Genomic DNA, 25,963 nt, shown 5'->3' with positions numbered 1-25,963 from the left:
TGTCCCAGGGCCCCTTTTAACCTGCCTTGGGTTATTTCTTTGCCCTCTTTCTCCCCTCTGCAACAGTGAAGCCACCAAACTTTCATCTAAATTTCACCAGTTTTGCTGCTCTGTCAAGCCGCTGGGGTGGCCCACGGCGTCATTTCAGTGCCCGAGGCGAGGTGGGAAAGGTTGCCCTGGTGGGGGCCTGGAGAGGGGCTCTTTAAAAACAACAACAAAAAACCAATAGTTGTGTGTCCAAATGGACACTGCAGTCCTAGGTACTAGTGGGAATCCAGTTAATATGAGCCGGATACATAACATTCATATAATGGGATAGGGAAGAAAAATAACTGGAGACATTGTGGATATTATTGTGGACCCCTGCTAACCAGGCAAAGAGGCACCTTTTACCGTGGTGATTCTCTTTATTTAGCAGGGGGAGAGTAACTGGCCCTCTCCACCCCCAGCACAGGACCTCCAGTGACTGTTGCTTATGTTTCTTTTTAGATTGTGAGCCCTTTGGGGACAGGGAGCCATCTTATTTGTTTGTTATCTCTCTTTGTAAACCGCCCTGAGCCATTTTTGGAAGGGCGGTATAGAAATCGAATTAATACTAATTATTATTATCATTATTTATTTATTTATTTATTTGACATCATTAGACATATTATTCAACACTGGCTAAAACAGTGGTGCATATGCTGGCAGCCTCCAAGCTTGACTACTGTAATGCGCTCTACGTGGGGCTGCCTTTGTACGTAGCCCAAAACTAAAATTTGGTTGGTCTTTGGGACAACACAAAGGGACCATATAACACCAGTTTGGAAAGAACTGCACTGGCTGCCGGTATGTTTCCGGGTGAAAGACAAAGTGCTGGTTATTACCTGTACAGCCCTTAACGGCTTGGGTCCAGGCTATTGAAGAGAGTGCCTCCTTTGTCATGAACCCTCCCGCCTTTGACGATCTTCAGGGGAGGTCCGGTTACGGTTGCCACCAGCTCGCCTGGTGGCGACTCAGGTCCGGGCTTTCTCTGTGGCTGCCCCAGGGCCAGGGGCGGAGCCACCATCGGGCGAGCGGGTTCAAAGAACCCGGTCCGCGCCCAATCAGGGGCCGCGCCTCATGGCCCCGACGCGGCCCCCACGTCTGATGTCAGACACGGGGGGGCTGGTTTAGCTCCTGAGTGGGGGCCACGCGGCCCCCATTCGGGAGTTAAATAGCCGCTGGGTCGCGGTGCAGCAGGGGCCGCGCAGTCACGTCTCTCTCAGCCTAACCTACCTCACAGGGTTTTTGTGAGGAGAAACATAACCATGTACACCGCTCTGGACTCCTTGGAGGAAGTGCGGGTTATAAATTTTATTTATTTATTTATTTATTTATTTATTTAGTTATTACATTTATAAACTGCCCCGTCCAGAGGCTCTGGGCAGTGTACAACAATTATCAAAAGTCATAAACCCCACAATTAAAACAATGCTAAAAACAATAGAAGAACAATTCAAAATGGATTAAAACGATTTAGAACCAATTAAAATACATTTAAAAACAACACAACAAAATAGAGGTTTCAAAATAGAGGTTAAAGTTATACCTATATTTACCCCAAAGGAAGAGGGCTTAGCATTTAAGGTGACCCCCTGATCTCTAACATCAAAGAACCTGGGGTGGGGAAACAAGTCTTGGATTCAGGTCAATATGGTATGTGTAACCAATATCAAACCAATTAGATCCAAAATATACAATTCAACAAATCAGCACTCAATTCAACAGGCACGAAAGAGACAAAATACACTGTAAATGACTGTGCAAACTAAATCTGCAAATATATCTTGTCATGAGCACAAAGTGTATACATTCCCAATACCGCACTGAGATGGTTTTAATGAAAGGCGGTATAGAAATTTAAGAATAAAGTTTAAAAAACAAACAAATAAAATACAGACCTCGAATATCTGTTACTAGAGGCGTGCACAAACCGTTCAACAGGGAACCGGTCCGCAACAACCTGGGCCGGTTCGACATTTTGACCACAAACTGAACCGGCTTCCAGAAGAGGCGGGCCAGTCCACGACTGAACCGAACTGAGCCAGGTACGTTGTGGACCGGGTCGATCTGGTGTGATGGTTTGAGGGGCGATGCTTCTAAAGGGGAATCCAGAATCCCCTTTACCAGCAAGGAAGAATCCTGGCTTTCAAAGGATTCTAAGGGTGGCCGGACGGTGGGTGGGTGGCGGCCGTGAGAGGGCAGCTTTCAAAGTGGTCCTTACTGATCCCGCTGCAGCCACTCCTCGAAACCCGGGTGCCCCCTGTAGCAGCCCACCCACGCGGTGGCAGTGAAGTTCTGGCCTCTGCGGATGCCCTGCCCCCAACCTCCCGATGGATGTCCTCTTCCAGCGGTTTCCTGTAGATTTGAAAAAGTAGCAGAGACAGTCTGGAACCCTGGGAGACTCCATACAAAAGTTCAGCTTGTGAAGCGCAACAGTCTCCAAGGGACACCATCTGGACTCTGCCAGAGAGGTAGGAGTGGGCAGAACAAGGAAATTTTAGCAAGTGATACTTTAGCAAGGAGAAGAGAAGTTCTTCTGCCAAGAGAGGTTTAGTCCAGCAGAAGGAGGCACGGCAGAGAGAGAGAGAGAGAGAGAGAGAGAGAGAGATCCATCATGAGCCTTGAGGGAGGAATCCAAATACTGCCTGAAGTCCGTGAGAGCCACTGCCAGTCAGAGTGGACAATGCTGCTCTGGATGGACCATCAGTCTGACTCAGCAGGCAGCAGCAGCAGCAGCTTCCTGTGTTCTGATGGGAGCACCTTGACCGAACAGAACTGAAAGCATAGCTGCTGGCCTACTCGTCCTGGCTGGTATGTTTCAGGCCAGTCCATGGAGTGCACTACAGGCACTGTGGGCAGTATATTTGGGGCCCTCCTATTTCTGTGCCACGATGCAGCTGAGATGATTTGAGGACATCACAAGTAATTTAAGGTTCAGTGACAAGGCTACATGGCAGGAGAGCAGCCTGACTGCCAAGCTGGCAGCAGCCCTTCGAGGAATCTGGACTTTGTGTGGAAGCGGCAGCCGGGCCACATTTCTGGGTCTGGCCGGCAGCTGGTGAGCAGCTGTTAGGTTTCCGGGGTCCTGTCCCTGCTGGCAGCATATGCCAGGGAGCATGCCAGAGAAGTCATGCCGGTTCTCGTGCAGCTCAGCAGGGCCTCTTCTTCGACATGCTTAACAATTCTACCTTGGAGCATGCTTTCCATCAGTTTGCTCGGCACAGACATTAAGCTCACTGGTCTGCAATTTCCTGTATCCCCTGGGATCTCCTTTTGGAAATACTGTAGGTGCTACGTTGACTACTTTCCAGTCCTTTCCCTTGGTCCATCTAGCTCAGGATTGTCTACACAGACTGGCAGCAGCTTCTCTTAGGTTGTAGGCAGGAACCCTATCTGGAGACGCTGCCGGGGAGGGAACTTGGAACCTTCTGCAGGAAAGCAAGCAGGTGCTCTTCCCAGAGCGGCCTCATCCCTTAAGGGGAAGCTCTTAGTGTGCTCCCACATGTAGTCTCCCATTCAAATGCATACCATGGCAGACTCTGCTCAGCACAGTCTTTGCTTTCATGGTGAGATCTGTTTAAAAAAAAAAAAAAAGGAAAGCATTGTCAAGGAAAAAATTGTTAAGCACATAGAATAACAACAACAACAACAAGAAGAAGTATTTACACACTACTTTTCAAGAAGTTTCCAAAGCAGTTTACATAGAGAAAGAAGGAAGGAAGGAAGGAAGGAAGGAAGATGGCTCCCTGTCCCAAAGAGCTCACAATCTATAAAAGAAACATAAGATAGACACTAGCAACAGTCACTGGAGGTACTGTGCTGGGGGTAGATAGGCCCAATTACTCCCCCCCTGCTAAAAAAAGAGAATCACCACATTAACAAGCTGCCTCTTTGCCCAGTTAGCAGGGCAAAGAAAAACAGACCCTGTTGAGGGAGAACCAGCATGGCTTCTTCCAAGGGAAATCTTGCCTCACCAACCTTTTGGAGTTCTTTGAAAGTGTCAGGTGGGTGGATAAAAGTGTGTCAGGTGTGTGATCCAGTTGACGTTATCCCCCCCCCGCCCCCGGATTTTCAAAAAGCTTTTGACAAAGTTCCTCATCAAAGATTCTTGAGAAAACTTAGCAGTCAGGTAACTGGTTGAAGGACAGGAAACAAAGTGTAGGTATAAATGGACAGTTTTCACAATTCATTCATTCATTCATTCGATTTATATACTAACCTATGGAGATAAGTTAGAAGTGGGGTCCCCCAAGGCAGGAGATGAGGGTTGGGGTAACCAGAGGGTCAAATTTGCAGGTGACACTAAACTATTTCAGGTAGTAAAATCCAAAACAGATTGTGAGGAACTCCAAAAGGATCTCTTCAAACTGGGAGAGTGGGTGACAAAATGGCAAATTTGGTTCAATGTAAAAAAGTGCAAAGTGATGCATATTGGGGCAAAAAACCAAACACCCAAATTCACATATACACTGATAGGGTCTAGCTGTAAGTGACTGACCAGAAGAGAAATAAGAACAAGAACAGCCCTGCTGGATCAGGCCCAAGGAGGCCCATCTAGTCCAGCATCCATTCCTGTTTCACACAGTGGCCCACCAGATGCCCCTGTGAGCCTACAGGCAGGAGTTGAAAGGGGCATGCCCTCCTTCCTGCTGTGACTTCCCTGCAACTGGTGCTCAGAGGCATCCTGCCTTTCAGGCTGGAGGTGGCCCACAGTCCTCCAACTAGTAGCCCTTGATAGACCTCTCCTCCACGAAGTTATCCAAACCTCTCTTAAAACCATCCAGGTTGTTGGCTGTCACCACATCTTGTGGCAGAGAATTCCTCAAGTTGATGATGTGTTGTGTGAAAAAGTATCTCCGTTTGTTGGTCCTAGATTTCCTGGCAATCAATTTCGACACCTGATTCCTGCTTCTAGTGTTATGTGTGTGAGAGAAGGATTTCTCTCTCTCCACTTTCTCCACACCATGCATGATTTTATAGACCTCGATTATGTCTCCCTGCAGTCGTCTTTTTTCTAAACTAAAAAGCCCCAGGTGTTGTAGCCTTGCCTCTTAAGGAAGGTGCTCTAGGCCCCTGATCATCTGGGTTGCCCTCTTCTGCACCTTTTCCAGTGGTAAGGTAAAGGTAAAGTGTGCCATCCGGTCAATTTCAACTCCGGGTGCCCACAGAGCCTTGTGGTTTTCTTTGGCAGAATCCAGGAGGGGTTTACCCTTGCCTCCTCCCGTGTAGTGTGAAATGATGCCTTTCAGCATCTTCCTATATCGTTGCTGCCTGATATAGTACCAGCGGGGATTTGAGCTGGCAACCTTCTGCTTGTTAGTCAAGCATTTCCCCACTGCGCCACTTAAGGTGCAGTTCTACAATGTCCTTTTTTAGATCTGGTGACCAGAATTGTACACAGTACTCCAAGTGTGGCTGCACCATAGTTTTGTATAAGGGCATTATAATCTTAGCCGTTTTATTTTTCAATCCCCTTCCTAATGATCCCTAGCATGGAACTGGCCTTTTTCACAGCTGCCGCACACTGACACTTTCAACGCGCTGTCCACCACGACCCCAAGATCCCTCTCCTGGTCCATCACCGACAGCTCGGATCCCATCAGCATATACTTGAAGTTGGGTTTTTTTCAATGTGCATCACTTTACACTTGCTAACACTGAACTGCATTTGCCATTTTGTCGCCCACTCCCCCAGTTTGGAGAGATCCTTTTGGAGCTGCTCACAATCCATTTTGGATTTCACTACCCGAAAGTCTAGAGTTTGGTATCATCTGCAAATTTGGCCACCTTGCAGCTTACCCCTACTTCTAGATCATTTATGAATAAGTTAAAAAGCACCGGTTCCACAGATCCCTGGGGGACCCCACTTCTGACTTCCCTCCATTGTGAACACTCTCCATTTATACCTACCCTCTGTTTCCTGTCTTTCAGCCAGTTAGCAATCCACACATATACTTGTCCCCTTATCCCATGACTTCTAAGTTTCCTCAGGAGTCTTTGATGAGAAAATTTGTCGAAAGCTTTTCGGAAGTCCAGGTATATCTGGACTTCTTGGGGTTGTGGGCAGCTCATTGAAAGTATCAACTCGAAGTGCAGCAGCTGTGAAAAAGGCCAATTCCATGCTTGGAATAATTAGGAAGGGGACTGAAAATAAAAATGCTACTGTTATCATGCCCTTATAGAAAACTATGGTGTGGCCACATTTGGAGTACTGTGGACAGTTCTGGTCACCACATCTAAAAAAGGACATTGTAGAACTGGAAAAGGTGTAGAAGAGGGCAACCCAGATGATCAGGGGCCTGGAGCCCCTTCCCTAGGAGGCAAGGCTACAACACCTGGGGCTATTTAGTTTAGAAAAAAGACAACTGTGGGGAGACAGGATAGAAGTCTACAAAATCATGCATGGTGTGGAGAAAGTGGAGAGAGATATTCTTCTCCCTCTCCCATAACACTAGAACCAGGGGTCATCCCATGAAATGGATTGCCGGGAAATCTAGGACCAACGAATGGAAGTACTTTTTCATGCAGTGTGTAATTAATCTATGGAATTCTCTGCCACGGGATGTGGTGATGGCCACTAACTTGGATGGCTTTACTAGGGGCTTAGACAAATTCATGGAGCACAGGACTATCAGTGGCTACTAGTCTGGTGGCTATTGGCCACCTTCAGCCTCAGAGGCAAGATGCCTCTGAGTACCAGTTGCAGAGGAGTAACAGCAGGAGAGAGGGCCTGCCCTCAACTCAGGCCTGTGGGCTTTCCAGAGGCATCTGGTGGGCCACTGTGGGAAACAGGATGCTGGACTAGATGAGCTTTGGGCCTGATCCAGCAGGGCTGTTCTTCTGTTCTTAAAAACGTTGGTGGTTCATGAAGTGGTAACATCGAGTCGGTGTTGACTCCCGGCGACCACAGAGCCGTGCGGTTTGCTTTGGTAGAATACAGGTTTACTGTAGTAAATGCAGGAGGAGTTTATTATTGCCTCCTCCCGTGCAGTGTGAGATGATGCCTTTTAGCACCTTCCTATCTCGCTGCTGCCCAATATCGGTGTTTCTGGGAAACATACCAGCAGGCAGGGATTCGAACCAGCAACCTCTTGCCCACTAGGCAAGTCATTTCCCTGCTGCGCCATTAGGTGGCTTTGGTGGTACATATGGCACTGAAAAAGGAAACAAAAGTTCCCTTATGAAACATGGGCCTGTTCAGACCTTGCTACACCACTTTTGAACAAAGTTTGTTATTTCTGCATATGCTGAGACATGAGTATATCAGGTATTCTATATCTTCATTCTTTTCTTTGTAAGAATGCTGCTCATGTTTTAGGAGAAAAACAGAAATCAGAGTTCCACACTGTGGAAGAAGAGTGGTCACCCGGTTAGGATTTCTTTCAAAATGCCTTGGGTCGGATCAGTCCCAAAGAGCCGCTCTGTTGGTGACGGGGGGGTCAGATCTTGCTGCCCTGCCAGCGCCCCCACAATCTGCCCCCCCCGAGGTGCCTGCTTCACCTTGCCTCACAAAAGGGGGTGTCTCTTCTCAGCAGCACTTGTGAACGCCGAGGTTTCCCTGGGAGACCGACGGAATAGCCAAGGTGCTAACTCATCCCTGTAAATCTTTACAAGATGAAAACCTTGTTTCTGCGTTATTGTTCATCTCAAGCAGCTTCAGCACCGGGGTGGGTGGGTGGGGGGGAGAAGATGACAGATTTATATCCCCAGAGAGAGAAGGGAGGTGGAGGGAGGGATGCTGCAAGCAGAGCTGTGGAGACGGGCTTTTTGCCATAAAAACGCACCGGGGTGATGTGTGAGTGTTCTCTGCTGGGGAGTCGAGGGCAGGCTGGGATGTGTCTGGACTGCGGAATGGATAACAGCCCTCTGAGGCATTTTTATAGCACCTCTCTTCCCCACAAGCCTTTTCACGGAACTAAACCTGGTACCTTTTGCATGCCAAGCAGGGTCTCTGCCACTGAGCTATATCCCCTCCCCTAAAAACTCTACTCCCCCTCCGCTGATTGGGAACAGCAATTTTGCATTTAAATGGCTGCAAGAACACACAGAAATGCAGACCTGCGGCTTTCTAAACTGCCCTTTCCTTGGGAGGGTGGAGTGGCTTTACTGTGTCAGAGTGCACTTTTTAAACATGTAAATTTTACTAGAGGATTGGTCTCACCGTGGCTAGTAGTCATGACAGGCAGAGCCTCCATGTTCAGGGGCAGTCTATCTGAGGCCGGCTGAGATTCAGCAGGGCCCAAAGAAAAGCTGTTGCCTCCATGCCTCCACCGACTGCTACTCATATTTATATGCTGCTTTTCAACACAAGTTGCCAAAGCAGTTGACATAGAAAAATGAAAAACAAATCAGCTGGCTCGCTGACCTCAAATGGCTCAAAATCTAAAAAGACACCTAAGGCAGACACCAGCAACAGCCACTGGGAGGATGCTGTGCTGGGGTTGGACAGGGCCAGTTGCTCTCCCCTTGCTAAGTATATGTATTTGTTATTTGTTTATTACATTTATAGACTGTTCCAGCCAAAGGCTGTGGGCAGCGCATCTCTCTCTAGCTCTAATACAATAAGGTTGTACGTGGCAAACCCCGCACCTGCCACAGCTGCAACCAATGAGAACATGGGCCCGTGCCTGGAGGAGGGGAAACAGATTGGAAGCAGCCATGGCGGGCAGACAGGTTTTGATGTGCGCATGTGTGAGCACTGATGTGCGCATGCGTGAGTGAGAGAGAAGCTGGGCAAGCAGAGGAGGTAAAGGCCAGGCTGGCGGAGGGGAAAGCTGAGCGGGGGGTGGAGGGCAGGGAAGGCCAGGTGAGCAGGGGGAAGGCCGAGGGCTTTCCATCAACCCACCAAGTCTCAGACCTTTGGGAGGCAAGAGGAAGGCACAAGTAAGGAGGTTTCGCTGCCTCCACTGCCATCCCCGATGGCAGGCGGGAGGGAGTGGGGGGGAGGGTGAGAGGCAGGGAGAACTAGGGTGCAGATGTTCTGCGCCAGGTTCAGCTAGTATAATATATCAATCTAAGAGAACCACCCTTTTAAATATGCCTCTTTGCTCAGTTAGCAGGCCTCCAGCTGTCCCCTGTTGGAAAGAGGATGCTGGGCTAGCAGGTCTTTTTGTAGGTGTCTCTGTTCAGTCGTTTCTTTTTGCAAAAGGGCTCCTGGGGGGCTGGCCATTGTGAATCAGGACTGGCTTTCTTCCTCTCCGTGCCTTTATTCTCCCTCCTCCCATTAAAAAGAAGCAGAAGCAGCCCAAACCCCAAAATTCAGTATCGCTCAAGGTTAGCACACTGCGACGTGTGAATAGGAACAACCCGCCCGTGCCAATTTGTAAGCTGAGCAGAGGGCTGAAATGGATTCGGCCCCTAATCCACTCAGCTGCCAGGCTTTCAAGAATCCAACCGGTGGGTTCTAAGGTTTGGCCTTTAAATAAAAGATGGGGGTGTTTACTCACCCAGGTTAGCACTCGACATTCATCTCTCAATAAGCAGAAGCCAGCATCGATGGCTGGCACATGTGAACCGCTCCTCCTGGGGTGCTTCTGAAATCCTCTGCGTGCCAACTTCACCCAGGATTCTGGAGGTCTGGAACCCCTGCCCTCTCTTAGTGGCATTTGCAATCCTCTGTTGGGGCTTTATATCCCCCCCCCCAAAAAATCTTGCGTTTATGAAGTATGCATGTGCAATTTGCCACAACTCTCTGTCTGCTTGGTTCCTTTCTGTCTTTTCCGTTCCTCTCCATTTCCAGTGAGCCACCTTCACATTGAGAAAACACCTGTGGAAAGGCAATCTCGGTGCAATTGAACATACGGTTGTATCGAGGCTGTATCAACAAGGCACTAATAAACTGAAGGCTATGCATTCTCAAATTCCCAAAGAAATGATCCCAGTTCAACAGGAATTGAGGAAAAGTGGGATGCACATGCTCAGCAAACTTGCAGAACAAACAGAGGATGGGACATCTCTATGGAAAGTGCCGATTGGCTAGTGCCTGGGAGGTGGTGTCGGTAAGACACGGCACAAAAATTCTTGACGTGCTCACCTCAGAATTGCTTCTTTGCAATGTTTTAGGAACATAGGAAGCTGCCTTATGCCGTGTCAGACCCTTGATCCATCTAGCTCACTATCGTCTACACAATAGTGGCAATAGCTTCTCCAAGGCTGCAGGCAGGACTCTCTTTCAGCCCCATCTGGAGATGCTGCCAGAGAGGGAACTTGGAACCTTCTGCATGCAAGCAGGCAGGTGCTCATCTTCCCAGAGCGGCCCCATCCCCTAAGAGGAATATCTGACAGTGCTCACACATGTAGACACCGATCCGAATGCAAACCAGGGTGGACACTGCTTAGCAAAGGGGGCAGTTCTACCACCAGACCAGCTCTTTTCCCCATGCACTTATCCTGGTAATGCAAGCATGTTGTGGTGAACTAGGCATGCTCCGATTTTGTAATCAATTGTGGGAATTCTCCTGGTTGAACTGGGATTGAAGCAGAGAAACATGATACAGAGTGGATTTCTGGAAGCATAAAGGGATATCAGATTGTCCTAATTAGCAGTGCTACTGAGCCACTGTGGTCCTTCTGGGGTGGATTTTTGGTAGTCACAGATGAGAATGAATCTTAGAATACCCACTGTGGTTTCATTGACCTGGCTTCCACTGTGGGGCAGTCTGGATTTTGAAAGGTTAGGGTTAGGCTCAGGTTTCGTGAAGAACAGGGGACTTTTTGAGATGCCAGTAGATCATCAACAGGGAGCTGAACAGAAATCTTGTTCAGCTCAAGATGTTACAGTAAAATTTGGAAGGCATGTTCAGGACACCATTCTATGCCTCAAGTTTGAAAAAGAACTTTCCTTTTCGAGGAGGAGAGATGTAGAAGCCCTGAGATATGAAAAGCAAGCCCTCTTCAATGGCACCGTCTTGCAGTCTAGCAGTACAGGCATCTTTAGAAAAGGCGGAGAAGAAAGAACCCCCGGGAGAGCACAAGAGCGGTTTCCTTCTCAGCTCATCAATGCTAATTATTTGTGATCGAAGAGCATCACAGTCGACTCCTGTCACCGAGGAAAGTCAGAATTAGCATTTCAATGGGGAAGATCTAGCCACTCAAGAGCGTGATAATGTCACACGCATTATTCTCCCCTTAGGGACTTAGGAGGCGGGTGGGGGAAGGGAGAGGAACATTTTATTTCTGGGAATATTTGCACTCTCCTTTGTTCAAAGCAACTGGTGCTCAAGGAAGCTTTCACTTGAAATGGTGAAATATGAGATCAGTAGCAAACAATCAATCAGGGAGAGGAGAGCTGGTCTGGTGGTTGCAAGCATGACTTGACCCCTTAGCTAAGCAGGGTCTGCCCTGGTTGCATATGAATGGGAGACTAGAAGTGTGAGCACTGGAAGTGATTCCCCTCAGGGGATGGAGCCACTCTGCGAAGAGCAGGTTTGAGGTTCATAAGAACATAAGAACAGCCCTGCTGGATCAGGCCCACGGCCGATCTAGTCCAGCATCCTGTTTCACACAGTGGTCCACCAGATGCTGCCGGAAGCCACAGGCAGGACTTGAAAGGGGCATGCCCTCTCTCCTGCTGTGACTCCCCTGCAACTGGTACTCAGAGGCACCCCGCCCTTGAGGCTGGAGGTGGCCCACAGCCCTCTGACTAGTAGCCGTTGATAGACCTCTCCTCCATGAAGTCATCCAAACCCCTCTTCAAGCCATCCAGGTTGTTGGCTGTCACCATATCCTGTGGCAGAGAGTTCCACAAGTGGATCATGCATTGTGTTCCTTCCCTGGCTTCTCCAAGATAGGACAAGATTTATTTATTTTTAATAGGACAAGATTTTTTTATTGAACCAACAATCTACCAAAGCATACAGTACGTTGCCAAAGCACAATTATATACAAAGTAGTTGTTTGTACATCATATATCTACAAAGACTTACACACAAGGATTTGGAAACCCACAGGGTTATAAAGTATATGCAGGCAGTACTGTAACTCGAGGATGGGAGATTACAAGGCACATCAGGAAATCGGGGGGGTTACATCCAACATCCATTTCCACCATTTGTCCCATTGCTGTTTAGAAGAGATAATCTTGTCTTTTTGCACATAACCATACAAACTTTTCCAGAAGAGATTTACTGTCTCATCTGCATGAACCTCTTGCTCGCGTCTTCCCTCCCTATTCCTAGGCAGGAGCATTGCATAAATGACATACAAGTTTACTAACCTGATTACGAGAAGGGGAACGTTCCAGTTCTCTAGTATGAGGGCACCCGTTCTGTCCCGTTTCCTTGAAGGTTTCTTTCTGGGACCTCAAAAAGAGGTTCTATCGGTCAAACCCGAGGTTAGGGCTGAGAGAGATTCCTGCCTGCAACCTTGGAGAAGCTGCTGCCAGTCTGTGAAGACAATACTGAGCTAGAGGGACCAATGGTCTGACTCACTATATGTCAGTTTCCCTGCCTGCAACCTTGGAGAAGCCGCTGCCAGTCTGTGAAGACAATACTGAGCTAGATAGACCAAGGGTCTGACTCAGTATATGGCAGTTTCCTATGTTCATATGTCAGCCTTGGTGTACCTCTGAATTCAAATTGGTGGGGGGACAAACGGCAGTTGTAAGACTGTTGCCTTTGTGTCTTGTGCTTTGCAGAAGCATCAGACGGTTCTCTGTTGGGAAGAGGGTGTTCAATAGACACACCTTTGGTGTGGGTCAGCAAGACAGTGAAATGCTATATGATGGCTTTAATTGGTGTATAATGGGATAGACAAGCTTGGCTGTCCAGCTGTTGAACTACAACTCCCCTCATCCTCTCTGGGGGATGATGGGAGTTGTAGTTCAAGAACAGGTGGACAGCCAAGCTTGACTACCCCTGATGTATAATCATAGTCCTGGTGTATACAGGAGAGGGGAGCTGGTCTTGTGGGAGCAAGTATGACTTGTCCCCTTAGCTAAGCAGGGTCTGCCTTGGTTGCATTTGAATGGGAGACTAGAAGTGTCAACACTGTAAGATATTCCCCTCAGGAGATGATGGAGCTGCTCTGGGAAGTGCAGAAGGTTCCAAGTTCCCTTCCTGGCAGCACCTCCAAGATAGGGCTGAGAGAGATTCCTGCTTGCAACCTTGGAGAAGCTGCTGCCAGTCTGGGAAGACAATACTGAGCTAGATAGACCAAGGGTCTGACTCAGTATATGGCAGCTTCCTATGTTCCTAACTTATTATTTAATTATTTATTAATTATTTGACTTTATTTTGAAGTTCAGTCTCCTTTCCATATAAAAGGCCAATCTCAAAATGCCTATTTAAGCATGTATGAGTTCCAATTTTTGGAATACATAAGAACACATAAGAGTACATTAAAACAATTTTTGGAATACATAAGCTGCTTTCTACCAAGTCAGCCCCTTGGTCCCTCTAGCTCAGCATTGTCAACCCAGACTGGCAGCGGCTTCTCCAATGTTGCAGGCAGGAGCCTCAGCCCTACCTTGGGGATGCTGCCAGGGAGGGAACGTGGAACCTTCTGCATGCAAGCACGCAGATGCTCTTCCCTGAACGACCCCATCCCCTAAGGGGAAAATTTTACAGTGCTCACACATGGAGTCTCCCATCCAAATGCAAACCAGGGTCGACCCTGCTTAGCATAGGGGACCATTCATTATTCCAACCACAAGACCACCTCTCTTCCAATTCATGGGCGCTGTATGTCCCTGCAGCATTTGGGGGGGGGGCTTCAGATGAGGTTCCTGCATTCTGCTCTCCCCCCAAAGAACCTCCCCCATACTATGATTCTCCTGTTATTAACCAGGCGCCCGACGCAAGAGCAAATTTGTCTCCCTCGCCAAAGAGAGGGAGCCCTCCCCTCCCCACGACTGGTGGCCTCTTGCAACCCGGCAGCTGCTACAAATGGGGAACCCCCCGCTGAGATCTGGCTCTGTTTGAACATTACTCAAAGGGAGCCACCAGGTAGCCCCCCCACCGGGCGCCCTCGAAATGCATTCGGCTTCTGAGCGCCAGCCGTGTGCAGCTTTGAACTCGCTGCCTGCCAGCAGGTAACGGCGGCGACGTCGGATTCGAGAAGAGGCTGAAGGGCCTTTTAGGAGGGAGGCTTTGGATGGCGAGAACCTTGCATAGACTTGAAAGGGTTTTGCTTTTTGCTTTTTTTGTCCTCTCTCTCCAGTGTGGAGGATGATGCTTTCGGCAGGATTAAGAATATAAGAACAGCCCAGCTGGATCAGGCCCATCCAGTCTAGCATCCGGTTTCACACAGTGGCCCATCAGATGCCACTGCAAAGCCCAAAGGCAAGAAGTGAGGAACATAGGAACATAGGAAGCTGCCATATGCTGAGTCAGAACATTGGTCTATCTCGCTCAGTATTGTCTTCACAGACTGGCAGCGGCTTCTCCGAGGTTGCAGGCAGGAATCTCTCTCAGCCCGATCTTGGAGATGCTGCCAGGGAGGGAACTTGGAGCCTAGATGCTCTTCCCAGAGCGGCTCCATCCCCTAAGGGGAATATCTTACAGGGCTCCCACTTCTAGTCTCCCTTTTGTATGCAATCAGGGCAGATCCTGCTTAGGTTAAGGGGACAAGTCATGCTTGCTACCACAAGACCAGCTCTCTTCCCAAAGGCTTGCCCTCTCTCCTGCTGTTTCTCCCCTGCAACTGGGATTCAGAGGCATTGTGCCTCTGAGGCTGGAGGTGGCCTGTAGTCACCAGCCATTGATAGCCCAGTCCTCCATGAATTAATCTAAGCCACTTTTAAAGCCATCCAAGCTAGTGGCCATCACCACATCCTGTAGCAGAGAATTCCATAGAGGTGGCCTAGAGCCTTCAGACTAGTAGCCATGGATAATACTAAGACATGCCCTCCATGAATGTATCTAAATCTCTTGTAAACCCATCCAGGCTGTTGGCTGACACCACATCTTGTGGCAGAGAATCCCATAGGTTAATAGTGAGCTTATTCTCTCATCATCACTCTGAGGCACCCAGAGAACAATTTGTTATGGGGCGTCTAACAAATAAAGTTTATTAATGATGATGATGATGATGATTGATGATGTGTTGTGTGACTTTCAACGAGCTGTCCACCACGATCCTAAGATCCCTCTCCTGGTCAGTCACTGACAGCTCAGATCCCATCAGCGTACATGTGAACTTGTGGTTCTTTGTCCCAATATGCATCACTTTACACTTGTTAATAATGAACCGCATTTGCCATTTTGTTTCCCACTCCCCCAGTTTGGAGAGATTCTTTTGGAGCTCCTCGCAATCTTTTTTGATTTAACTGGACTAAATAGTTTGGTGTCATCTGCAAATCTAGTCCTTGGCTGCTTACCCCCAACTTCTTGATCATTTATTAACAAGTTAAAGAGCACTGGTCCCAGTACAGATCCCTGGGGGACTCCACTTCTTACTTCCCTCCATTGTGAAAACTGTCCATTTATACCTTCCCTCTGTTCCCTGTCCTTCAACCAGTTACCAATCCACACATGAACCTGTCCCCTTATCCCATGACTGCTAAGTTTTCTCAAGAGCCTTTGATGAGGAACTTTGTTGAAAGCTTTTTGGAAGTCCAAGTATATACTATGTCAACTGAATCACCCTTATCCACATGCCTGTTGACACTCTCAAAGAACTCCAAAAGGTTAGTGACACAGGACATACCCTTGAAGAAGCCATGCTGGTTTTTCTTCAGTAGGTCCTGTTCTTCTATAAGCTTAATTTGTCCTTAGGTACACTTTCCATCAATTTACCAGCACAGAAGTTAAGCTAACTGACCTGTCATTTCCCGGATCGCCCCTGGATCCGTTTTTGAACATTAGCTACTTTCCAGAGCCTGATTGTAGGGACAAATCACATATTTTTGCTAGGAGATCACCAATTTCACATTTTAGTTCCTTCAGAACTCTTGGGTGGATGCCATCTGACCCTGGTGATTTGTTAAATTTTAATTTTTTCAGACAGTTGAGAATGTCACCTCTCGTCACCTCTATCTGACTCAGTTCTTTAGCCTCTGTCACTGTGAAACTCAGTACATGCTCAGGTATATGCTCGGTATCCTCTTCATGAAGACAGATGCAAAGAACTCATTCAACATCTCTGTAATTTCCATATCCTCCTTAATAATCTCTTTTATGCCCTCATCATCTAAGGGTCCAGCCACCTCCCTGGCCGCTTTCCTATTTCTGATGTATTTCAATATGTTTTTATTATCCCCCTTGATGCTTTTAGATATATGTTCCTCACACTCTCTTTTCACTTCCCTTATTGTCTCCTCCAATTTCTTTTGCCATAGAAGGATTATGCTGGTGCATGCCAGAGACAGGGCTTTGGTAGTGATTTCTTCCAAATGGATAGATGGGGATCAAAGGTTCTTCAAAGAGGGGGTCTGCAGGTCTGTGTTTAAATGCAAGTCCTGGAATCTGTTTTAAGTGCCCCAGATTAGATGAATGGATAGATTAGCTAAAAATGGTGCTTCTGAGTTAGTCAGGCAGTGAATTTCTAGACATATAATTTTTCACATTAGTGTCTTGCAAAAACTGCTTAAGATAAGTATGATCTTGGAAGAGGCATTTCCATGACTCTTGCACACACAGGAGGGAATGCCTCTTCTAGGATGAAGCATTCCCCCCTCTCTCATTCATTCATTTACACACACACGAATAATAAAATCATGGAATGTTAGAGTGGGAAGGGAGCTTGGAGGTCTTCTAGACCAACCCCCTGCTCAGTGCAGGAAACTGCTACAGCTTTCCTTTGACAACGTGAAGAGATGAAACATGTCTCCTTCTCCCTCTCTCTGTCTCTCTCTCTCTGTCTCTCTCTCTCTCTCTCATATGCCTTTTCCATGATGAGACATTCCCCTTCTCTTTGGCTCACACAGTAAGAATACCATTTCTGACTTGAAAGATTCTCCCTTCTCTCCCTCATGCACACACACACTGGCATGCCTCTTCCAAAATGAGGCATTCCACCTTCTCTCCCCACCCAGGAGGGAATGCCTCTTCTACACTGAGGCATTCCCACTTCTCTCTTGCTTAAACAGGAGGGAATTGCTCTTCCAAGACAATACCTGTTACATAGAACAAAGATGGTATACTTGTTATGTTATTTCTCTTTTCTTTTTCGCTTTGTGGAAGTTATTTTTGCTTTAGTAGATTAATGACAACTGACCCAAACTCATGCAATTAAGTCACCAAATGTTCTTGTTCTTGTCAAGCCTTAACATGTAGGTGTATGTTTTTATTTATTTAATTACAATATTTATATCCTACACTTTCCATTGGTTGCATCAATAGCTACGTGACAGAAAAGAGAGGTCCCAACTTTCCTTCACACTTTATCGTAACCAAGAAACTGAAGCTTTTGCTACCCGGTGTGTGTGTGTGTGGGGGGGGGGATATCAGCTATGCAGATAAGGGCCAATTTGATTCTCTGTTCCTTCCATATTTCATGTCTGCAAGATAAATGGAGCAGGGTCAAATCTGGGACAAAATGCTGTCTGATTGGCCACTGTTGGACCAGATGAGATGTATTCTTGGGTTAAATTTCTGGAAATCAGCTGTTTGTTCCAGCTTGTCTTGGATTATTTTCAATGCACTCGGAGACTGATGCCTCTGGGGACAATGTCAGCATTCCCAGCTGCCTTCCTGGCACATTGGCAGGTGTCATACTGGCATGAAGGAATTGGCGGCATGGTCACTGAGCACGCGGCTCCAACAGCAATGGGCAGGGATGGTGATTGGCAGCTCCAAGGGACCGTTTTGTGTTTTTTCATTGCAGGTCAAGGATGGTTCACGTAATGGGGGATGTCAGCTGTTGGATCCTGCTTGGATTTCTCCTCCTGCCCATCTCCATCCTGGGTAAGTAGTGGGGATGTGCATGATTGACTTGTGGAACTCCTCACCACAAGATGTAGTGATAGCCATTAGCTTAAAGGGCGCTGTTGCATTTTTAAAAAAAAAAGATTAGAAGACTCCATAACAGAGAGGTCTGCTGTCAGCTGTGATGGTGAAATTGAGCCTCTGTGTTCAGGAGTAGTCTGCCTCTGGTGAGTACTAGATGCTGAGGGACAGAAACCTTTCCTGCTCCATAAATTGGGGCTTCTTTGAACCCAAAGCTTAGCTCCTAGATCTGTTTTATTGCCACAGTTGTGCCGTGGAAAGAGACCATGAAGTGAGATAGCAGGCAGCTTCAGTGTTCTCGTGTCATGCAGAATACCTGTGGATTCACCGAGTCTGTGGGCAAGACTCATGCCAAAAAAACTCAGCACCTACGTTTTGTTATTTTAAGTTTCTAGACCTCATGGTTGCAGAAATTAGTACAAATATCCTAGCTGTGGGTGGCCACGTCAGGTCAGAGATGGAAAGGACCTTCTTGGGAACCAGGACTCCTAGCTTTCCCCCGCACCCCGTCTAAAGGGGTTAGTGTTCAGGGGAAGATTCCCCATCTCTCTCTGCCCCTGTCCATCTTCCCCCAAAACACTGTTGACCTGCTGCTCTTTGGATAAAAAGCTGCCCTCACGCTGTAGGAAACAGACCGATGTGCATGCCTCGTTTCCCATCCTGGCATCCGTGTCCTCCTCGCTCGAAGGGGGGTGCGTCCGAAAACGAAAACCAGATTCTCCCCCACTGCTGCAAAACAAACATGCCTGGCGTGAACTGTGAGCCACGTGCAACAAATAATGTACGGGTAATTAACTATTAATGGTCACTGGAAGCCAGGCATGAATAAGGAATGAAGGGAAAGACAAAAGGGCCCCAGAATGGGCAGTCTGCCCGTGTCCAGAGCAATGCTGGTTTCCCTTCTGCCATTTGATGCCTGCAGAGATCTGATAGCGAGTCCCAAATTTGGGTTCCTGGTCATCTCAGCCTTCCCCTGCGCTCCATGGGCAGCTGTCTCTTTGCTGCCCTGGCCTTTGTGGAATGTCGTGAGTGCGAATTCCTGCCCACTCCCAGAAGCTGCACCAACGTCCTTCCTTCAAAACTCACCCCTCGGCTTTGCCCCTCTTAGCTCCCCACTCTCCTAACCTGATGCACAGCTGCCTGTGACCTGGTCCACCCCCCTCAGATGACTCTCTGCTTTCTCTCTTGCTGCCCCTTATTCCTGGGACCCCCTCCTAGATCCCCAGAGATTTCCTTTTCCTTTAACCAACTCTGCCTTCCTTCCCATGCCACCCTTGTGCCGGGAATCTCCCTTCCACCGTCCCAGAGATCTGCTGTGCCCTTCAAACACCCCTTAGAGAATAAAGCCATGGTTGACCAGTTTGGCAGCAGCCTCTCTGCAAACCATGATAGGCACGGCAGCAATGGAACCTCCTTATTCAGAGGCAGTCTGTCTGAGTACCAGAGACTGAGGATGTACAAAGAAGAGGGCAAGGTCATCTCCTACGTGCCCTCTCAGAGATATTGGCCTGACTGCTGTGAGAGGCAGAACACTAAAGTCCTCACACAGCAGGGTATGCTCTGGTGGTAAAGATGTTTAGCCCAAGAGATTATCTGGAGACAGTAGGTTGAGTTCAAAAAACAAATAAAGATGTATTAAGAAGCTAAAACACTACATACTGAGGGAGGGTCATGGAACAACAAATAGGCACTAGTCTTCAACAGCACCTAAAACAGTTGCTGAGCTGACCAAGACAGACCTATTAACATAATAGCCAGCGTGGTGTAGTGGTTAGAGTGCTGGACTAGGACTGGGGAGACTCGAGTTCAAATCCCCATTCAGCCATGAGACTGGCTGGGTGACTCTGGGCCAGTCACTTCTCTCTCCACCTAACCTACTTCACAGGGTTGTTGTGAGGAGAAACACAAGTATGTAGTACACCGCTCTGGGCTCCTTGGAGGAAGAGTGGGATATAAAATGTAAAAGCAAACAAACAAACATAACTCCTAATGCCTCTAGTGTCCAGAAGAGGTTCCTGCAGTGCTAAGAGCAATGCTTTAGAACTCTTACTGCTAACACTCCTACTTATGGCTCTTACCAATCAGCAACTCCCATCATCTCTTGCAATGCAAGAAAATGGTCTCTTGGCAATGGGTTTGTGAGCACATCTGCTGTCACCTTTTCCGTTGGACAGTATTTCAACGGCCCAAGACTCTTTGCTTGCACATCACAGACATAACGGCATTTTGTGCCAAAATACTTTCTTCTGGATTTTGTCTTCTCCATTTGTGAAAGTGAAATGCAGCTTTGATGGTCTCCAATCAATTTTGTTGGTTTCGGTTCATCAGCTCCAAAGTCTTGCAACAGTTTGTGTATCCATGTCATTTCTTGGCAGCTTGAGTGACTGGCACGTATTCCGCTTCCGTAGAGGAGCCTGCGTGGTGTAGTGGCTAGAGTCTGGACTAGGGCCGAGGAGACCCGAGTTCAAATCCCCATTCAGCCATGAGACTTGCTGGGTAACTCTGGGCCAGTCGCTTCTCTCTCCGCCTAGCCTACTGCACAGGGTTGTTGTGAGGAGAAACTTAAGTATGTAGTATGCCGCTCTGGGCTCCTTGGAGGAAGAGCGGGATATAAATGTAGTAGTAGTAGTAGTAGTAGTAGTAGTAGTAGTAATAATAATAATAATAATAATAAATAATTTAATACTTGTGCAGCCTGTTTAATACTGGCTGCACAAGAACAGGCACTAAGAACAAATGCAATAAGAGCAAAAGTCGAAAAATCCACCACAAACAGCAAGTGCCGCCTTTGTAAAGAAGCAGATGAAACTGTGGACCACCTAATCAGCTGTTGTAAAAAGATCGCACAGACTGACTACAAACAAAGGCATGACAAAGTAGCAGGGATGATACACTGGAACATCTGCAAAAAATACAAGCTACCTGTAGCCAAAAATTGGTGGGACCATAAAATTGAAAAAGTTGAAGAAATGAAGATGTAAAAATATTATGGGACTTCCGACTACAAACAGACAAACATCTGCCACACAATACACCACATATAATGTAGTCGAGAAGAAAGAAAAACAAGTCAAAATAATCAACATAGCAATACCAGGGGATAGCAGAATAGAAGACAAAGAAATACAAAGATCTACAAATTGAAATTGAAAGGCTGTGGCAGAAAAAGACCCAAATAATCCCAGTGGTCATTGGCGCCCTGGGTGTAGTTCCCAAAGACCTTGAAGAGCACCTCAACACCATAGGGGCCACAGAAATCACCATCAGCCCATTACAAAAAGCAGCTTTACTGGGAACAGCCTATATTCTGCGACGATATCTATAACAATTGACAATAAAATTCTGGCATCCCAGGTCCTTGGGAAGGACTCAATGTCTGGATAAAACAAACCAGTCAATAACACCTTTCTGACTGTGTAAACAAGAAATAATAATAATAAAAAGAGCAACAGTGTTTTGCTTTCAACTGCACCAACTAATCGCTCCCCCTCCATAAAAGAACAGGTATCCACTTGTGGATTTACGATCTGTTCTGTCTCCTGCCCAATCTGCATCCACATAACCCATTAGTCTGCCATTACCACTTGCTGTCGATCTCAGTTTTAAAAGAGCCATACCTCTAATGCCACCTAAAGGCACAGTGGGGAAGTGACCTGCCTAGAGAGCAGGAGGCTGTTGGTTCGAATCCCTGCTGGTGTGTTTCCCAGAATATGGGAAACTCCTATATCAGGCAGCAGCGATATAGGAAGGTGCTGAAATGCATCATACTGCGTGGGAGATGGCCATGGTAAACCCCTCCTGTATTCTAACAAGAAAACCACATGGCTCTGTGGTCGCTGTTGCCAGGAGTCGACACCAACTCGACAGCACAACCCTGCCTTGCCTTTCCTACCTCTAAGTTACCTGTCCAGTCTTTTAACTGCAATCCAGTCATTTTTGGTGGGTGTACTCACTTTCCTGCTTAAAATCCCCACAGCTCCAGAAATGTGTGGCTGTGTTATTGTGGCAATATATAGAAGTTTCCCAATTGCTTTTCTATATTGCCCATTGTCTGGAAGACGCTCACTGTTTGCGTCTTGCTTCAAGAAGTTAACTTCCATTGGAGTGCTGACTTGCTTGGCATCTGTAAGACCCAGACCTTCTAAAAGGTCTTTTATCTTTTGTTTCTGATTAAGATGATAACCTCCATCTTGTTCTCTTTCTATTTGTATCCCAAAATAATAGGAAATGTTCCCTAGTTGCTTTACTTCTATTTCTTCATTCAAATCTACAGTTTCATCACTATCTCCTCTGTTCTGACAACAATCAAATCATCAACGCATATTATTATATGTCAGTCTATTGTTTCTATGTGAAAGCTGGACTTTGAAGAAGCAAGATTAAAAAAAGCATTGACGCTTTTGAACTCTGATGCTGGAGAAGACTTTTGAGGAGGCCATGGACAGCCAAGAAAACAAACCAATGGATCACAGAACAAATCAAACCAGAATTTTCACTCAAGCCACAAATGACCAGGCTCAAACTATCATACTTTGGACACATTACGCGAAATTCCAGCTCCCTCGAGAAGTCCATAACGCTGGGGAAAGTTGAAGGAAAGAGAATAAGAGGACGGCCAGCAGCAAGGTGGATGGACTGGATGACGAGAGCAATGAATGCACCACTGAGAGACCTCAAAGGCCAAGTTGAAGACAGATCATCCTGGGGAGAATCTATCTGTGTGGCTGCTGAGAGTCGATACCGACTTGACGGCACTTAATCAATTAATCAACCAATTGTTTCTAAACCTCAAATATAGACAAGAGTCAGCTTTGCCTTGAATAAGCCCTTGTTTAGCTAGCAACTGATTTAGCTTTGTATTCCAGGCTCTTGCTGCTTGCTTTACCATGTCAGAAATCAACTTCTGCATCCTGCTTCGCTTTGAAAACCCATTTGCACCCTACAGTCTTTCCCCCCATAGGCAGCTCCATAAGCATCCAAGTTTTATTCTTATGTAGAGATTGGATCTCTTCTTCTGCACTTTTCTCCAATAGCAAGCTTGATCATCTGGCATTTTATCAATATCCTCGCATGTATCAGGTTCTTGCACATTTTCTTCTCTAGTAATATAGGAGAGTCTGTTTACTGGAACACCTTTGTTGGCTCTTGCTGGGGAGCTTATCTCTGACTGAGCTTTAATGTTTTCATTTTGCTCTGGATAGTTAGTTGGCACAGAAATTACACCAACTCCTTTCCCTGATTTTTCTTGTCCAGGCTCCTTTGGCATCTGAATATCAGGTTTAATATCTGGTACTTCATCCACTTTTAAGCCTCCCATTCGGGGGTCTACTAGTGAGTTGCCGTTAGCAGGGATTGCTGGCTTAGCCCGCTCTCCCCGCAGACGAGCAGGGAGGCAGCCCTGGGCAGCCAAATCGGGCGCCCACATGATTGCCGGCTCCATTACAGAGCCGGCGGGGCCTGGGGGTGTGGGGGCCACTTGGCCCCCGGAAGCTCCAGCATGTCCTGCGCGAGTGTGCAGGGCATGCTGGAGAGACCCCCGAGCCAGGAGGCTGCTTTTAAGCCTCCTGGTCAGGGGTCTACTTGTGAGTTGCCATGGTGTGGACCCGCGCTGTGGCAACATACAATTGAAAAGCCAGGTTAGTGGAGCGCTCGCTCTGCTAACCTCGGCTAAGGGGAGGGGCATTTCAGTGGGTTACCCGCTTTGGTGAGACTGGGCTCAGCTGCGAGCCTGGTGGTTCTCATGGTCATACAAAATCAGGCTAGGTTCCCTTAGCCCGATTTTGTATGACTGTGAGAATAACCTCAATGTATTCTATACCCTTCTGGTCACCAGATCTTAAAAAGGACATTGTTGAACTGGAGAAGGTACAGAAGAGGGCAACCAAGATGATCAGGGGCCTAAAGCACCTTTCCTATGAGGCAAGGCTACAACACCTGGGGCTTTTTAGTTTAGAAAAAAGACGACTGCGGGGAGACATGATAGAGGTCTATAAAATCATGCATGGTGTGGAGAAAGTGGAGAGAGATTCTTTTCCCTCTCACACAACACTAGAACCAGGGGTCACTCCATGAAATTGATTGCCAGGAGGTCTAGGACCAGCAAACGGAAGTACTTTTTCACACAACGTGTGATCCACTTGTGGAACTCTCTGCCGCAGGATGTGGTGACAGCCAACAACCTGGATGGCTTTAAGAGGGGTATGGATGACTTCATGGAGGAGAGGTCTATCAATGGCTACTAGTCGGAGGGCTGTGGGCCACCTCCAGCCTCAAAGGCAGCATGCCTCTGAGTACCAGTTGCAGGGGAGTCACAGCAGGAGGGAGGGCATGCCCTCAACTCCTGTCTGTGGCTTCCAGCGGCATCTGGTGGGCCACTGTGCAAAACAGGATGCTGGACTAGATGGGCCTTGGGCCTGATCCAGCAGGGCTGTTCTTAGGTTCTTATGTTCTTATGGTGTATAGCCAACTAATATCCCTTCCTCACACCTGCAGTTGAATTTGGTTCTTTTAGACTTTGGCTTGTAGGCATGTGCTTTTGAGCCAAAAGCTCTAATATTCTCCATATTGGGCTTCTTTGCATGCCACAGTTCAAATGGTGTTGTATTTATAACTTTCGTAGGCAGTCTGTTTTGTAAATAAGTAGCTGTCATAACTGCTTCTCCCCAAAACCTACTGTGTAGTCCTACATCCAGAAGCAGGCATCTGGACACCTTCTTGATATCTATTTCTCGAAGACATACCTGTGGCTAATCCCATGCGTAGCAGCTCTTGCAAGAGTTCAGAGAGCTGCCGGGTAGCCACCGGTGGGAGAAAAGAAAATGGTGGTGGTGGTGGCGGCGGCGGCCAGCCAGCTGAGCAGCTGGTGGCGTGGGAGGCGCCAAAAGCAGTGATGGTGAGCAGAAGGAGGAGGCGGGGACAGAAGGGCGATGGGGATGGACGGGCGATGGGTGGAAGAAGGAGGTGGCAATGGGCGGGTGGGCATGGCAACAGGCAACAAACTAGAGGTACAGATGTTCTGTGCCCGGCCCAGCTAGTTTCTAGACCAATTCCGGAAAGACCAATTCTTTCCTTCTGCAACGCTGTTTCATTCTGGAGTATATGGCACTGTTATTTGATATTCAGTGCCCTCCTTTTTCAGATATTTAGTTATCTCATTTCCTGTTTATTCGCCTCCATTGTCTGATCTCAGAATTTGAGGCTTCCTTCCAAACATATTGCAAACTCTTGCAACATACTCCTTCAATTTTTCAAGTACTTGGTTCTTTTCACTAACCAAATAAGTAAATGTATATCTTGAATAACCATCCATGAAAGTTGACAAATACTTGTTTCCTCCTGATGAATTGATCTGCATAGGCCCACAATTATCACTGCATATCAGCTCAAGAGATTGCTGTGTCTCTCTTTCTCTGTGTTGAGGAAAAGTGGGTTTAGTTCCCTTCGCCCTTACACAACATGTACACTTGGACTTTACATTACAGTGACTTATATTCAGGCCTCTCGCTCGAGCCTCCTTCTCCAGTTGAAGTATTGCATTGTGGTCACTGTGTCCCATTCTTCTATGCCAAAAATCCAATTTTTTTAAAATATGAACATTGTTTTGCAGTTTCATTTATACAATTGCATTTATATAATCCACTTGAAATAGGCCACTCTCTTGCAAAGTGCCTTTCATAAGTAGCTCACCTTTTATCTGTGATAAAACGGTGTTCTCCTTCAGATTTCACTTCATAACCTCTCTCTGTATCATATTTAACTGATATCAGGCTGGGCACAAATGTGGGCTCAAGCAATGCATCCTCAATAATCTGTTTCACTCTTTCTCTTTCTCCTTTTTGCAGTTTGCAGTACAGCCTTGCAGAACCTCTGCCTTCAGCAAACATCTGCTTCCCATCCCCTCGAAAAAATGGAACCTTGTAATTTGTGTCCAACTTAGTAAATCTTTCTCTTTCTTTAATCAAATTGCTGGTTGCGCCTGAATCAATACAAATCCCATCATTACATTTTGTAGAACTAGCTCTTAAATTCTTCTCTGTATTAGCGACATATGTTTT

At 47.1% G+C, this 25,963-nt stretch overlaps 1 long non-coding RNA gene across 1 annotated transcript; it reads right to left on the bottom strand.

The window, feature by feature from the left end:
* Positions 1-1,306: 1,306 nt before the first annotated feature.
* On the bottom strand, positions 1,307-4,607 carry LOC128347404 (uncharacterized). Its single transcript, XR_008317551.1, has 2 exons — positions 4,244-4,607; positions 1,307-3,597 (listed from the first exon to the last, which is right to left on the bottom strand). It is a non-coding gene; the product is annotated as an uncharacterized LOC128347404 (long non-coding RNA).
* Positions 4,608-25,963: the final 21,356 nt, after the last annotated feature.

Source organism: Hemicordylus capensis, chromosome 2, assembly GCF_027244095.1.
Source record: "Hemicordylus capensis ecotype Gifberg chromosome 2, rHemCap1.1.pri, whole genome shotgun sequence".
Taxonomy (NCBI): Eukaryota; Metazoa; Chordata; class Lepidosauria; order Squamata; family Cordylidae; genus Hemicordylus; species Hemicordylus capensis.
Note: the sequence above shows the minus strand (reverse complement) of the source record. Positions and strands in the feature narration are given on the sequence as shown.